At 36.0% G+C, this 16,713-nt stretch overlaps 1 protein-coding gene and 1 pseudogene across 1 annotated transcript in view; one reads left to right on the forward strand and one right to left on the reverse strand.

The window, feature by feature from the left end:
- GNGT1 (G protein subunit gamma transducin 1) overlaps nt 1-16,713 on the forward strand; it is a 311,312-nt gene that overhangs the window by 266,936 nt on the left and 27,663 nt on the right. The window lies entirely within an intron of this gene.
- LOC112825271 (tubulin polyglutamylase complex subunit 2 pseudogene) lies at nt 8,999-9,906 on the reverse strand (annotated as a pseudogene).

The raw sequence follows: 16,713 nt of genomic DNA on the forward strand, positions 1-16,713 counted from the left end.
AGCAATATATTTCTTTTTTTAAGCTTTTATTTTAATTCCAGTTAACTTACAGTGTTATATTGGTTTTATGTGTACAATATAATGATTCAACACTTCCATATATCACCCCGTGCTCATCACAAGTACATTCCTTAATCCCCATTACCTATTTAACCCAACCCCCCACCCACCTCCCCCTCTGGTAACCATCAGTTCTCTATAATTAAGAATCGGTTTTTTTTAATTTGTCTCTCCATCTCTCTCTCTTTTCCCCTTTATTCATTTGTTTTGTTTCTTAAATTCTACATATTAGTGAAATCATGTGGTATTTGTCTTTCTGTGACTTATTTTGCTTAGCATTATACTCTAACTCCATCCATGTAGTTGTAAATGGCAAGATTTCATTCTTTTTGATGACTTAATATTATTCCATTGCATGTGTATACACACACACATGAATGGATAAAGAAGATATACACACACATACATATATGTATATATATATATGAATAGATATATGTGGTATATATATACCACATCTTCTTTATCGATTCGTCTAGTGATGAACACTTGGGCTGCTTCCATAATTTGGCTATTGTAAATAATGCTGCTATAAACATCGGAGTGCACGTATCCCTTTGAATTAGTGTTCTTATATTCTTTTGGTAAATACCCAGTGATGCAATTGCTGCATCATAAGGTAGATCTATTTTTACTTTTTTGAGGAATCTTCATACTGTTCTCCAGAATGGCTGTACCGGTTTGCACGCCCACCAACACTGAATGAGGGCTCTTTTCTCTCCACATCCTCGCCAACACCTGTTGTTTCTTGTGTTGTTGATTTTAGTCATTCTGGCAGGTGTGAGGGGGGCATCTCATTGTAGTTTTGATTTGCATTTCCCTGATAAGTGATGATGAACATCTTTTCATGTGTCTCTTGGCCATCGTGTGTCTCCTTTGGAGAAATGTCTGTTCTGCCCATTTTTAATTGGATTATTTTGTTTTTTGTTGAGCTTTAGAAATTCCTTATATATTTTGGATACTAACCGTTTATTGGATATGTCATTTGCAAATATCTTCTCCCATTCCTTAGGTTGTCTTTTAGTTTTGTTGATTGTTTCCTTCACTGTGCAGAAGCTTTTTATTTTGATGAAGCTTCAGTAGTTCATTTTTGCTTTTGTTCTCCTTGCCTCAGGAGACCTATCTAGAAAGAAGTTGCTATAGCTGCTGTCAAAGAAGTTACTGCCCGTGTACTCTTCTAGAATTTTTATGGTTTTGGATCTCACATTTAGGTCTTTAACCCATCTTGAATTTTTTCAAATTATTTTTGTATATGGTTTAAGGAAGTGGTCTGATTTCATTCTTTTGCATCTTGCTGTCCAGTTTTCCCAACACTGTTTATTGAAGAGACTGTCTTTTCCCATTGTATATTCTTTCCTGCTTTGTCAAATATTAATCGACCACATAATTGTGGGTTTATTTCTGGATTTTATATTCTGTTCTATTGATCTGTGTGTCTCTTTTTGTGCCAGTACCACACTGTTTTGATCACTCCAGCTTTGTAATATAACTTGAAGTCCAGAACTGTGATTCCTCCAGCTTTGCTTTTCTTTTTCAGGGTTGCTTTGGCTATTTGGGGTCTTTCATGGTTCCATGCAAATTTTAGAATTGTTCTCTGAAAAATGCTGGTGGTATTTTGATGGGGATTGCATTAAATGTGTAGATTGCTTTGGGTAGTATAGACATTTTAACAATATTTGTTCTTCTAATCTATGAGCATGGAATGTCTATTTCTCTGAGTTGTCTTCAGTTTCTTTCATCAGTGTTCTCTAGTTTCAGAATACAGGTCTTTCACCTCTTTGGTTAAGTTTATTCCTAGGTATATTATTATTTTGGGTGCAATTGTAAATAGGATTGTTTTCTTAATTTCTCTTTCTGCTGTTTCAATATTGGTGTATAGAAATGCAATAGATTTCTCTACATTGATTTTTGTATCCTGTGACTTTACTGAATTCGTTTACCAGTTCTAGCAGTTTTTGGTGGAGTCTTTTGGGTTTCCTATATACAGTATCATGTCATCTGCAAATAGTGAAAGTTTTACTTCTTTCTTACCAATTTGGACGCCTTTTATTTCTTTTTGTTGTTTGATTGCTATGGCTAGGACTTCTAGTACCGTGTGGAATAAAAGTGGTGAGAGTAGATATCCCTGTCTTGTTCTAGACCTTATGGGAAAAGTTCTCAGTTCCACTAAAGATGATGTTAGCTGTGGGTTTTCACAGATGGCCTTTATTGTGTTGAGGTATGTTACCTCTTAACCTACTTTATTGTGAGTTTTTATCATGAATGGATGTTATGCTTTGTCAAATGCTTTTTCTGCATCTAACTGAAATGATCATATGATTCTTAACCTTTCTCTTATTAATGTGATGTATCACATTGATTTGCAAATATTGAACCACCCTGGCAACCTTAGGAATAAATCCCACTTGATTGTGGTGAATGATTTTTTAAAATATATTGTTGAATTCGGTTTGCCAGTATTTTATGGAGAATTTTTGCATCTTTGTTCATCAAAGATATTGACCTGCAATTCTCTTTTTTTTAGTGTTGTTTTTATCTGGTTTTGGTATCAAGGTAATGCTGTCCTCATAGAATAAATTTGGAAGTTTTCCTTCCTTTTCTTATTTTTGGAATAGTTTGAGAAGAGTAGGTATTAACTCTTCTCTAAATGTTTGGTAGAATTAACCTGTAAAACCATCTGATCCTGGACTTTTGTTTTTTGGGAGTTTCTTGATTACTGACTCAATTTCTTTGCTGGTTATTGGTTCTGTTCAAATTTTCTATTTCTTCCTGTTTCAATTTTGATAGATTCTATTTTTATAGGAACTTATCCATTTCTTCTAAGTTGTCTAATTTGTTGGCATATGGTTTTTCTTTTTTTTTTTTTTAAGATTTATTTATTTGAGAGAGAGCATGAGCAGGAGGGGCAGAGGGAGAAGGAGAGAGAGAGAATCTCAAGCAGACTCCAAGCTGAGCCTGACTCCGGGCTTGATCTCACAACTATGAGATCACAACCTGGGCAGAAACCAAAAGTCAGATGCTCAACCAACTGACTGCACCACTGAGGTGCCCCAGCATATAGTTTTTCATAATTTCTTATGATTGTATTTGTGTGGTGTTGGTTGTTATTTCTACTCTCTCTTTTGTGATTTTATTTGAGTCCTTTCTCTTTTTTTCTTGATAAGTCTGGCTAGAGGTTTATCAATTTTATTGATTTTTTTCCAAAGAAACAGCTCCTGCTTTCATTGATCTGTTCTATTGTTGTTGTTGTTGTTGTTGTTGTTTAGTTTCTACGTCATTTATTTCTGCTCTAATCCTTATTATTACCTTCCTTCTCAGCAATATATTTTAATAGCGATATACAATAGACAGAGTCTATTGATCCTACCACTTTTCACTCTTTCTTCATCTAGCTTAAATTTCATAGATAGTAATTATACTCATATCCTGCATCTGTTCTCTCAGTTCCATAACTCTGTCCTGTGAAACTCTCAATATTGTGCTAACTTCACAAAAAAATCACAACCCAGATTAAATTAATCTCTTCTCTTGTTTTATGTTAACCCCATGAGCTGGTAATAACTGTAGAAGAATTCAAAACCATATTCGTGACCACACACTTCAGGTGAGCCATCAATGCTATCAGGTCATCGATATGTACGTCACAAGTCTATTCATCCTCCTCTTCTCCTGAAAGAGTATTGCATATCTTCTCTACTTTCCTGAAACCACTTAAACTTCCTCTCCCTTCCTCACTTCCAGCTGATGACATGCTTCCTTACTGAGCAAATTAAGCAATTGGAAGAGAACTTCCGCAGACTCCAAGCACCACATTTCCTCACTTACAAGTATCTGCACTCACATACTTGGCTTTCCTATGTGTTACTACAGATCAACTACCCATGAGCCAATCTGAAGCAGATGTCCTGACTTGTTCTCTAGATCCCATCTTCCTGTTGCCTACCCAAAAATATAGCTTCAAATTTTCTTTCTTTCCTATATCAGCTCTTTACTAGATCATTCCCCTCAGCATATAAATATCTGTCATTTCTCCTAACATACAAAAAAAAGAAAAATTCTTGATCCCATTTCTAAGTGGCATAACTTTTCCCTCACTCTCCTTTGCATCACAACTCCTTGAAAGACATGTCTACAGGAATGTCTCCAAGTGCACCTTTTTCCTTCTCTTTCAAATTACTCCATTCAGATTTGCATTCCTTCTATGTCACCTGAACTGCTTTTTCCAAGGTCATCAATAGTATCCTCATTGCTAAACTAATACTAAATTCTCATTCCTCACCTTACTTATCAATGGCATCTGATGAACTTAATCATGCTCATCTCCTTGATATATTTTCATTGTTTGGTTTCTAGGACATAACACTCCTCATTAGTGGTTCCTTCTCACTTTCCATTACCTTGCATTACATTTCCCTTCTTCCCACTCTTTGACATGACGGCACATCAGAGATCCATCCTTGCTTATATTTGCTACCTATCCTTATTCCCTTGGTGATGGCATTCAATCTAAAGGCTAAAAATATCATCTATATGCCAGTTGACAGCTTGCTCCTAAACCCCAGGCCCCTATTACCAAGTACACGTTGAATTGGAGATCTAATAGGCATCTCAAACTTAGCATGTTCAACACTGAACTTTCAATCTAACCCATAATACGTGTTCCACCCATACCATTCCCTATCTCAGTTAATGATAATGCTATCTTTCCAGATTGTAGGCCAAAAAAAAAAAAAACAAACCAAACAATAACAAAACCCTTGGAATCAGTTCTAACTTATCATCTTGCAAATCTCACATTTGAATCTGTTTTTATTTATTTTTATTTTATTTTATTATGTTATGTGAATCACCATACATTACATCATTAGCTTTTGATGTAGTGTTCCATGATTCGTTGTTTGTGTATAACACCCAGTGCTCCATTCAATACGTGCCCTCTTTAATAGCCATCACCGGGCTCACCCATCCCCCCACCCCCCTCCCGTCTAGAACCCTCAGTTTCTTTCTCAGAGTCCATAGTCTCTCATGGTTTATCTCCCCCTCCGATTTCCCCCCCTTCATTTTTCCCTTCCTACTAACTTTTTTTTTAAACATATAATGTATTATTTGTTTCAGAGGCACATGTCTGTGATTCATCAGTCTTACACAATTCACAGCACTCACCATAGCACATACCCTCCCCAATGTCTATCACATAGCCACTGCATCCCTGCCACCCCCCAACCACTCCAGCAACCCTCAGTTGGTTTCCTGAGTTTAAGAATTCTTCATATCGGTGAGATCATATGATACTTGTCTTTCTCTGATTGACTTATTTCGCTTAGCATAATACCCTCTAGTTCCATCCACGTCATTGCAAATGGCAGGATTTGGGGTTTTTTTGATGGCTGCATAATATTCCATTGTATATATATACCACATCTTCTTTATCCATTCCTCTGTCGATGGATGTCTTGGCTCTTTCCACAGTTTGGCTATTGTGGACATTGCTGCTATAAACATTGGGGTGCACATACCCCTTCAGATACTACATTTGTATCTTTGGGGTAAATACCCAGTAGTACAATTGCTGGATCGTATGGTAGCTCTATTTTCAACTTTTTGAGGAACCTCCATACTGTTTTCCAGAGTGGTTGCACCAGCTTACATTCCCACCAACAGTGTAGGAGGGTTCCCCTTTCTCCACATCCCCGCCAACTTCTGTCGTTTCCTGACTTGTTAATTTTAGCCATTCTGAATCTGTTTTTAAAAATATTTTTTCATAATGCTTTTTGAAACTGAGTTATAAGACATACAGTAAAGTACAAAAAGTGATTTTTTACTTATTTATGCCCCTACATAACCACCATCCAGATTGAGATATAGACTATTATCACCACCCCAGAAGCCTGCCTCATTTCCTTTTAAGGTCAATACACTTTCTTCTGACATTTATCAAAATAAAGAGTAACTACACTTCTTTATTTTTAAATTTTATTTATTTATTTGACAAAGAGAGACACAACACAGCAAGAGAGGGAACACAAGCAGGGGGAGTGGGAGAGGGAGAAGCAGGCTTCCCGCGTAGCAGGGAGCCTGATGGCAGGGCTTGTTCCCAGGACCCTGGGATCATGACCTGAGCCGAAGGCAGACGCTTAACGACTGAGTCACCCAGGCACCCCAAGAATAACTACACTTCTGACCTTTATCACAATAGATTATTTTTGCCTATTCTTGACCATCGTATAAATGAAACTAGACAATATGTATGTTTTTTGCCTCAATATTATATCTGCTAGATTTATCTATGTTGTTGTGTTCGGTAGTTGTGGGGTTTTTTTTTTCCATTACTAGGTATTATTTATTCACTGTCACGTTGATGGATAGTTGGAATGTTTCTAGATTTTTACTATTATGAATAAAGGTAAAATGACCATTTTTACACATCTTTTGATAGACATATGCAATAATATTTCTGTTGCACATAGAAGTATAATTGCTGGGTAGTATGGGTACACACATCAGCATTAGTAGATTCTGCCAAAGAATTGCCCAAAATGGTTCTATCAATTTATACTCCTTTCAGCAATGTGTGATAGCCTGATTTCCTGTACATCCTTGCCAACACTAGATATTGTTAGTTCTTTGAATTTTAGTCAGGCTTGTGGGTGTGTAGTAGTTTATTATGGCTTTCACATATATTCCTGATGGCTAATTCTGTTGATCACCTTTTCATATGTTTATCTGCAATTTGTACATTCTTTTTTATACAGTGTGTTCATATTTCTGTCCCATTTTCTCTTTTATTGTTTTTTCCCTATTGATATGTTAGAAATTTTTTATAGTCTGGATATGGGTTCTTTGTGCGATATATGCACTCTCAAATAAATGAATAAAATCTTTTTAAAAATTATGTCTGCTTTTTGAAATTTTAATTACTGTTATCTTTATTAACTTCCTTCTACTTTTTAAGGAGTATTTAAGTATGTTTAATTTATAGTTAATTTTCTAGTTTCTTGAGATTGTAGATGGGATTTTCAAACTTTCTTCTTAATATACTAATTTAGAGCTAAAAATTTCCCTTTGGTCACCATTTTAAATGCATCTCAGAATTTCTGATATGTCAGATTTTTTTCATTCAATTTAAAATATAATTCATTGTGTTTTCTTTTTTGACATGTGTTATATAATAGTGTGTTTAATCTGCAAACCCTTAGATATTTCCTGATAATCGTATTCATTTCTAGCTACTCTATGGGATTCCAAGTCTTTGGAATCTACCTATGTACATTGCCTATATAGATCAGCAAATGGTCCATTTGGTAAATATTCCAAAGGCACTTGAAAATGTTTATTCTGATTATGTTGGGTGTAGTGTTCATTGTGTTGTTTAAATTTCCTATGTCTTTAATTTTTTTCTTGTTCATTTCCTAAAAAGTTTTAAAATATCAGATTACAATCATAGATTTGTATTTCTTTTTAGTTATCCGTGTTTCCTTCAATGTATGAATCTTTTTAATAGATGTGTAAACATTTATAATTATTATTTCCTCCTGTTGGTTAAATTGAACCTTTTATCATTGTGAAACGTTCCTCCTAAACTTTGTTAATTCTTGTCACTCTTCTTTCTCTTCTGTTGATAGACTACAACAGCTTTATTTTGATTTTTGATTTCATGGTATGCATTTTCACCTTTTTCTTTCAGATATTTGTAACTGTATATAAAGTATGTCTCTTGTAAACAGTATTGAGTTAAATTTTGAATTTTTATTTGTTTTTTTGTTTGTTTGTTTGTTTGTTAATCTAACCTGACCATTCTCTCTTTAACTGGAGTGCTTAGTCAATTTACACTTAATATTACTGAGATGGTTGAGTTTGAGTCAACCATTTTGCCATGGTTTTCTAATTGTTTCATCTTTGTTTCTTCATTTATCTTTTCTGGCCTTCCTTTGGATTAATCATTGTTCCATTTTTTTATTCATTCTTTCCTCTATTAGCTTTCTCAATATATATTTTTTTGTTATTATTTCATTGATTACTCTTAAAATCATTATATGAATTCTACATGGTAAGTTGTAATAGTTCCCAAAGCATACAAGAAACTAAAATAGTTTAATTCCATTAACCAAAACACCTTTGGTGCCCTCAATTTCATATATTTTAAATATAAGGTTTTATATGCATAAGATATAATAGTTAATAATTTTAAACAGAATGTTTTCTGGGGTTTTGTTTTTTTTTTTACTGGAAACAAGTTATAGGAAACTAAAAAGGAGTAGAGTGGGAGAATTCCTTATAAAAATAAAAAGAACATATACAACTGTATCTTCAAGAATTTTCATGGAACATTATGACCCATCAAACTAAGGTATCCCCATTCTCTAACAAAAACAGAAAAAGGGCAGCATGAAAATATTCTAATGCAGTGCTGCCCAACACAACTTTCTGTGATGATGGAAATGTTCCATTATCTCTGTGTTGTCTAATATAGAATCTACTAGCCACATGAATACTCACAATGTACCTAATGCGATTGAGGAACTGAATTTTTAATATAGTTTAAATAGCCACATGTGGCTGGTGGTTACCAGTTGAACAGCACAGTTCTAATGCCTCATGGCTCAAAACCAGTGGTTTCTTTGGGGGACTTCTCTAATCACTGCCGAAGGGTGTAGAGGGTTGAGGGTGGAAAGAGAGGAAAGTTCTTAACAGATCTATTTAGTTACTTCAACAAGTTCTGAAACTCTCCACAGCTTCCAGGGGCAGGGCCTGAGGAGAGGACTCTAAGGGACACCTGAGTATGCCCTTGAACTCCTGGCTAATGCCAAAGGGGCTAAAAGGCCCAGGACTTGGCTCACTCAGATAGGGGGAGGCCTGTGGTGCCACACACAGAATCTGAGGCTTGGGCCATCTGTGCATGGAAATCGTCCGCTGTGGGGCTGGTGGGAGGTAGGGATGCTCATTTCTGGACAGGGTTTCTGGAGCAGGAGGATTTAGAGGTGGAGGGAGGACCTGAGGGCCCTTTCTGGCCAACTGCAGGCTGGATTTGCCCTTTCTTTTTAGGGAGCAAGGTCTTGTTCTTGCTCTTGAACACTTTGCTGGGATCCAGCTTGTTTACAAAGGTGTTGGTCTCTTCTGCAAGCGGGTTTGGGTTGTAGGTGATAGGTTTATGCGTGTTAAACCATTGCTTGGCCTGTGAGCTAATGCCATAGCTGGTGAAGGCATACTACCACTTCGGCAGGCCCAGGTGCATGATGAGGAGGCAAGAGTAAGTGGTAAAGGTAGCCATGAGAAAATGCCAGTATAACGCCCTGTCCAGGAGCCAGATCTCAGTGTCTCGTGAATGCTGGTTTTCCTCTTTTGTAGACAAGGCAAACGTCCCCATTCAGATTGCAAGGATCCAGCTCAAAAACCACACTGGGAGAATCAAAGTGAGGCCTCTCTGGCTGGTTCTCACTGGCTCCAAGTGCATCAACTTCCAGGTCTGCAGAGTTGGTGCATTAGGGAGTGCATACACAGAAGACTGGTTGGGTTGAGTTGGTTTTGAGATGCTGTTAATTGCCATGCTGCCCAGTGGAATGGTGTGCTCATCAAGCTTCATGCTCCATGTCATATGAAAGCCATTTGTTATCAGGTAAAAATGCTTCAGATTCTCAGGTAGCACACAGTTTTTGTTTTTTGTTGTTGTTCTTCCTATGAGGAAATCATATGACACTCAGCAGGTGGCTTTTCTAAGATAGTGACTTCTGTCACACCTGGGGAAGATTCTAGGCTGCAGGTGATCCCCAGGGTCAGCTTCTCCTGGTACAGCTTGCTGCAGCCTGGGGCAGCATCCCCACCACGGCTCACGTCCCACTCTGAGCTCATTTACAGTTTTCCATGTTTACATCTTCAAGTGCTCTCATTCCCCCATTTTGCAGTTATGTGCCTCCATCTGGGATCATTTTCCTTCAGAACTCCCGGTAATGTTTCTTGTAGTGCAGATCTGCTGGCAACAAATTCTCTCAGCTGTGTTTAACTGTAAACATCTTTACTTATCCTTCGATTTTGAAGGATTTTTTGCTGGATATAGACTATTGGTTTGCAGGGTTTGTTTGTTTTCCTTTAGTGCCTTAATGTTAATCTTTCATTAATCTTTCATTAATGTTAATCTTTCATTAATCTTTCATTTCTGACATCCATAGTTCCTGTTGAAATGTCAGTCATTAGTCTTTTTGATGCTCATTTGGAGGTATTATCTCTGTTTTTCTAGGTATGCAAAGATTGTCAGTCTGTTTTTAGCTTTCAGAAGTTTGACTCTGATGTGCCTAGTTGTGTTTTGTTTGTTTGGTTTTGTATTCTGTTTGGGGTATATAGAGGTTCTTGAATGTATAGTCCTATGTGTTTTAATTAGTTGGGAGAAATTCTTAGCCAATATTTCTTCCAATATTGCTTTTTATATTCAATATCATATTTCTTATTGTACGTAAAACCTTTCTTATCTCTTTGTTCAAATGTTACTGTGTTTTACTGAGGAAATATCTCCTGATCTCCTGGACTTTGGCACAGATATCATACTCTCTGCTTTCCTGTAATGAGGTCACATAATCAATTTAAGAGTTGAGAAAGTGTTAAATTAACCCAGCTTTCTGACACTTCATGCAATAATGTAACATCATAATCCAACAGGCAGAGGAAATACCAAATAACATCACTTTTTCCACAAATTAGAAGAAGGTATCTATAAATCATATAACAAGGAATTCTGACTCAGGATGCATAAAAAATACATGTTAATAATAAAAGACAGTAAACTGGAAAAATGGGAAAGGAGTATAAAGAGGCAGCACTAGATGTTTATCAACCACGTTTCTGTCTCTTTGAAGTGGAAGTAGCTCAGTAGCTCAGTCAAGAGGTATTCTTCTTCTTTACAGAAGAGTAGCCAATAAGATGTGGAAAAAAATAATTTTCAATCCTATTACTAATCAAGAAAATAAAAATGAAAACAGTAATGAAGTACAACTTCTCATTTATATGAATGGCAATAAAGACTTCAGTAATGCACAAGCTTGTAAAAAAAACTTGAAGAAATGGAAATTCTTATACATTGCTGGCTACAAATATTTGGAGAGCAATTTGGCAAAATATAGTAGGTCAAATGAATATGTTTTTAGCTATTTCACTTTCACATACATATATATGTACATTGAGCTATGGATATGAATATCATTGTAATAACCAAAGTTTGGGACTAAACTAAATAGCCATCAACAGGGAAATGAACACACTGTGCTATATTTATGTAATGGAATACTAGAAAATAAATGAAGCAGATCTTCATGAAACAATATGGATTTATAGGGTATATCCAAAACATAGTAGTAAAAATGCATGATGGCAATGGATACACATGGTGTGACACCATATAAGTAACTTTGAAACACATAGAACAATACTTCGTAGTGCTATGGGTCATTATATTTATAATACAAGCATTGAAATGTGCACAGAAAGTATACACTCCAACATCAGGAGAGCAGTTGCTTCTCATGAAAGTGAGAAGAAATAAGAAAGAGGTGCATTTTGAGTCTTGAGCTCTGTTAAAATAGAAAAAGCGCCTGAAACAGATCTGGCAAACTCCTATCATGTTTTTTAAACTGGGTTGATTATACTAGTTTCCTGTAATTTTCTGTACATTTGAAACCTTTCATGATTAAGATTAAATTGTAAAATTTAAGCTCTATTTTTATGTTAAAAATTTTAAGCTAAGTTTAAAGGGAAGTATTAACCTTTAATGGAAGAAAACATAAAATTTTGAAAGGTTCAACCTTAGGAATTATCCTGGAAATACCAATTAAAAAAATGATGAGATACCATTTTATTGTAACAAAGAGTGATTCGTTTTTCTGTTCATTTAAAACCCAATGTATTGGGCATGTGCATGCATTCTTAGATTCTCAGATGGTGATAAGCTGATATAACTTTGATGTAATTGGTCAGTATATTCTGAGACCGTTAGCATGTTTATACCTCTTGACTGAGCTACTTCCACCTCAAAGAGACAGAAACGTGGTTGATAAACATCTAGTGCTGAAATTCTGGATTATTTTTATTTTTATCCTTTTATATACTTTTAATTTTTATACAGTATACAATATGTATAATAACCCATTTTAAAATCGAAATATAATCTATCAATTTTGCATGAAAAACTTGAACACCCTAACAATAAAGCTCCTAGGAAAATAATTAAGAGCTGTATTAGTGCATCTGAGAAGCTGTACTAGATACAGCCAAACCCACAGGGCAAATGATCAGATCTGCTTGAGGTAGGTCAAGGAATGCTGTGCCAACCAGAAGATTCAGCTTATCAAGAGGATAGTAAGGAGGGAACGATATTCATTTCAAAGGGGAAAAAAAAAAAACTTACACTGGCATAAAATAGTGTTCCTCAAAGTATGACACAAGTGTACCTCCTAATCATCTGGAGTCATTGTTTGCAATGTACATCTTTGCCAACTCAAACCCACTAAATCAAAACTCCTGGGCGTGGGGCATAGGAGCCTGCCTTACGCCTGGCTCCCTGGATGGTTCTCATACACAAAATTTGTTAACTACATTACAAAAAACCAAAGCAGTATGACATTCTTTGGAAATTGACCATAATTTAGTGCAAACTGAATTGTAGCTTACAGGTGATGGTGGAATGGTGGGAGATAAATCTGGAGAGGAATGTCATGGTCCACTTGTAAGAAGTCTTAAATGGCACACTAGGAACTTTGACAGTTAACATGAAGATCCAATAGGAAACCACTGAAGAGTTTTAAGAGTAGTAACCTGATATGATTTTTTTTTTTCCCCAGAAAGATTACTCTGGCATCAGTGTGGATGACTAGATAGGGAGCAGACAGGCAAGAAGGCAACTTGGGAGAATGTATTAATTTTCCTGGAATAAGACAGCAGCATTAGCATAGAGTTGAACACATACACTTGGTGACCAATGGAATACTGAGTGAAGGAAGAAATAATTTGGGATGAATCCAATTCCCACATTTGCTTGCCTCTATTCTAGACTTATAACAGAATATCTAGACAAAGAATATCTTAAAACTACAAGCTGTACTTTTCTACCTTTGCTTATTTTTATCACAAGACCTATATTTTACTGGAAACATGAAGCCTATAAAGATAAGCTTGTACAGCCTCTATAATAATTAAGGACAGACACTCCAGAGGACATTCTCTTACTGAATAATATCATCAGCTAAATGTCTACAAGGCTGTCAGCAGAGATAGCATGTATACTTAGAGATGCTGTGATACAGGCAATCTTAAAGGCTCCACTGCAGTTTCTGTGGTTCAACAGGGGACAATGTGTGTGCACAGAGGAGGAATGAGCGGTGGTCCAGAGTAATTTTTTTTTTCAGTAAAAGACTATTTTATTAAAAGCCAGCCCATTCTTTTTTGTATTATTTTGTGTCCCACAATGAGACATTCCTTTTAATCAGTCTGTCTGGTAAAACCACAGCAGTGACTTGTCTTCAGGATTGATTGGGGCAAGAAGGAATTTCCCTTAGACTGCAGGATGACCTACGACAGCTTTACATATTTCCTCATTAAAATAAAATGGCAGATGTTTGGGGTATTAGAAAATTGTTTTCCAGAGGCTCTAGTTCCTACCCAACCTGAACGGACAGGTACAGCTTAGGCTGAATGTAGGCTGAGCAATCTCCTGAGGTCTTTGGCTGCAGGGGAGTTAAAGGGAGCAAATACCAAATCAAGCTTCCCGGTAGCACCAGGAATCCCCAGAATTCCCAAAGGCTCTGTATCACTCACTGGACAATCCCAGAGCACATAAGATCCTTCTGTTGTAATCATTCTAAAAACCCCCAAAAGTAGTCCAAATACAGGCCTTACTCAACCCAAAACCTTTTAATGATAGGCTGCTTTTTGGTTACATCCCATATAGAAGCTATAAAAGCACTCCTCCCACTCCTTTTAAAAATGTCATTGGTTTCTTGGAGAACCTAATGTATCTGTCCTATAGAGTGTCCAACATTATGGATTTGGCCGATTGACCTTCCCTGGTTTATTGTAAATTGTGCCTTTCTCCCCAATATTGCCTAATGATCTGGCAATATGATAGTGAGATCTAGAGGTTTGATTAACTTCAGGTTCAATTTTTTCTTTTTCCTTTCTGCAAGATTCCTTCATGAGGAGGAGGTGTGCATTACTTATTGCATCATCATATCAAGAAGCAAATAATGTCTGTTGGCACATTTTTATTAATGTTAAAATTATCCATGGATTCAGAGATGTAAGCCTAATTTCTCCATCAACCTTTCATGCTTTTAGCATCCACAGATGATCATTACCCGGATGTATACTTTTCATTAGAACTATCTTCTAACATTTTAGTGCGTGTGGTAGGTGAGATTCTTCTGTGAATAACTTCCATATATTAGTTAGTTTCCTGGTATAATTTTAAGGATAAGCAAAAAAGGATAAATGCTTTATTCTTTCTGTTAATTTATCATTTTTCAAAGTAATGAGGGAGTGCCCTAGCGACCTCCAAAAGTGACCAAGGAGCTGTATATGTGTGTGTGATTATTAACTCATTTTGTAGTCATTTTTATATATTTATATATATTGTAGTCAGTATTTGTTTTGATGTTCATCGTGCCTCATTTTATTTATTTTTTTTACGATTTTATTTATTTTTTGAGAGAGAGAGACAGCGAGAGCAGGAACACAAGCAGGGGGAGCGGGAGAGGGAGAAGCAGGCTTCCCGCCGAGCGGGGAGCCCGATGCGGGGCTCGATCCCAGGACCCTGGGTCCATGACCTGAGCCGAAGGCAGACGCTTAACGACTGAGCCACCCAGGCGCCCCATCTTGCCTCATTTTAGATCACTGAAAGGCCCTTAATGTTACTCTCCTGTTTTTGTGACATGATTCAAATAGCTTCCTTGCTCTCTGGAATAAGATGGCCCAGGTTTATCTTATATATTTCCTGTCCCAGACCTGGATTCAGTGATTTTTCCTAAGAGACCTGGTTCCTCTTAATGAGAAATCATAGTTAGAGACCACAATCTGAATGGGAGGTGTACTTACCGGATTGTCATTGCTTCAAGGACTTTTCAATGAGAGAGTGGAAAATACTTTTTTTTTCCCCAAAGAGAAGATAAATTTTGATTTCATGCTAATATTTATATTCCAATTTAAAAGTTAAAGATTAATTTCTTAATTTCATATTTTACTCTTAACACTGAAAATCTTGACTTCTAAAGAAATAAATTCTTATATTTTCTTACAGAATATATAGTATAATGTAGCATTCTGTGTACGTTCAAAATAACAATATTACTAATAAGGCTACTAAGTGTATTTTCCGATTTCTTCACAATTTATTTGATCCTCAGATTATATCCCTTAAAAGATAGTCAAAATACTGCCTTTGAAAGTCACCAGAAATAATTACGTATTCTCTCTGTAGTTAGGCAGTTATCTGATATTCCTTTGGGTTCAGTTGTTTTGGTTTGTTTCCAATTGTGGAAGGAATGCTTTCTATTCTTTTTAATTTTGCTTTCTTATTATGCAAAATGTTTATATGGTCTAAGATCACAAGTATATAATAAGGTATATTCACGTAAATTTTATCTGCATGCCTGTCCCATCCTATTTCCTTCTTCCTGCTCTAAGTAACTATTTTTAGTATCTTTATGTCCTCTGTGATGTGTGTATTTCTTCATGTTGTTCTAGACCCTTTTTTAAAATGTATTCTGAGGAGCAGATGATATCCATATAGAGATATTTTGCTCATTTTTCATCCATTTCTTCAATCCCCTACTGATGATTATCTGGTTTGTTTCCAGTTTTTGATTGTTCCAAATAATACATCAATGAATGTCCTCAGGAATATACCATTTTGTGTTTTTGTCATATTACCTTTGGGATAGATTTTTTTTTTTTAAGATTTTATTTATTTTTTATTTGAGCGAGAGAGAGCACAAGCAGGGGGAGTGGCAGGCAGAGGGAGAGGGAGAAGCAGACTCCCCGTGTAGGGCTCGATGCCAGGACCCTGGGACCATGACCTGTGCCGAAGGCAGATGCCTCACTGAGCCACCCAGGTGCCCCTGGGATAGATTTTTTAAAAGAGGGATTGCTCAAGTGAAGGGCAAATGCACTTACAATTTTGCTAGATTGGGGGCATATTTTAAATATATTGATCTTGCCGTGGAACTGTAGGAATTTTTAAAAATATTTTTATTACAGAGAAAAAAAACTTTAACTGGAATGATCATATTTATCAAGAATAATTCACTAGTAGAATTTAAATTACTAAATTCATGGTCTGTAATTTCAGTGAATGCCTTGAACAGTTCAAAAATTTTAACAATTTTAGTAGTTTCCAATCTAAATATCTTTGGAAGTAATGTAAGATCTATATGTATAAACAAATATATACATGTGAGTGAGGATGGATGGGTGGAAAGGTAGATGAAGAGAGAGAGAGAATGTTATCCTCCGAAGAAAGCATTTCTGATTTTAATAAATTTACTAACTTCTTATTCAAAAAAGCTATTTTATTATCTTCTAAATGACACAGTAGATAAAGAAGTTAGTCATGTCTACATAACAGCACTTGTAATATTTTCTAAAGTGTTGGTAAATCTGCCAGTTTGTTTCCTTGGACCT

The sequence above is a fragment of the Callorhinus ursinus genome, unplaced genomic scaffold (genome assembly GCF_003265705.2).
Source record: "Callorhinus ursinus isolate GAN/ISIS: 27379988/994484 unplaced genomic scaffold, GSC_fseal_2.0 scaffold12, whole genome shotgun sequence".
Taxonomy (NCBI): domain Eukaryota; kingdom Metazoa; phylum Chordata; class Mammalia; order Carnivora; family Otariidae; genus Callorhinus; species Callorhinus ursinus.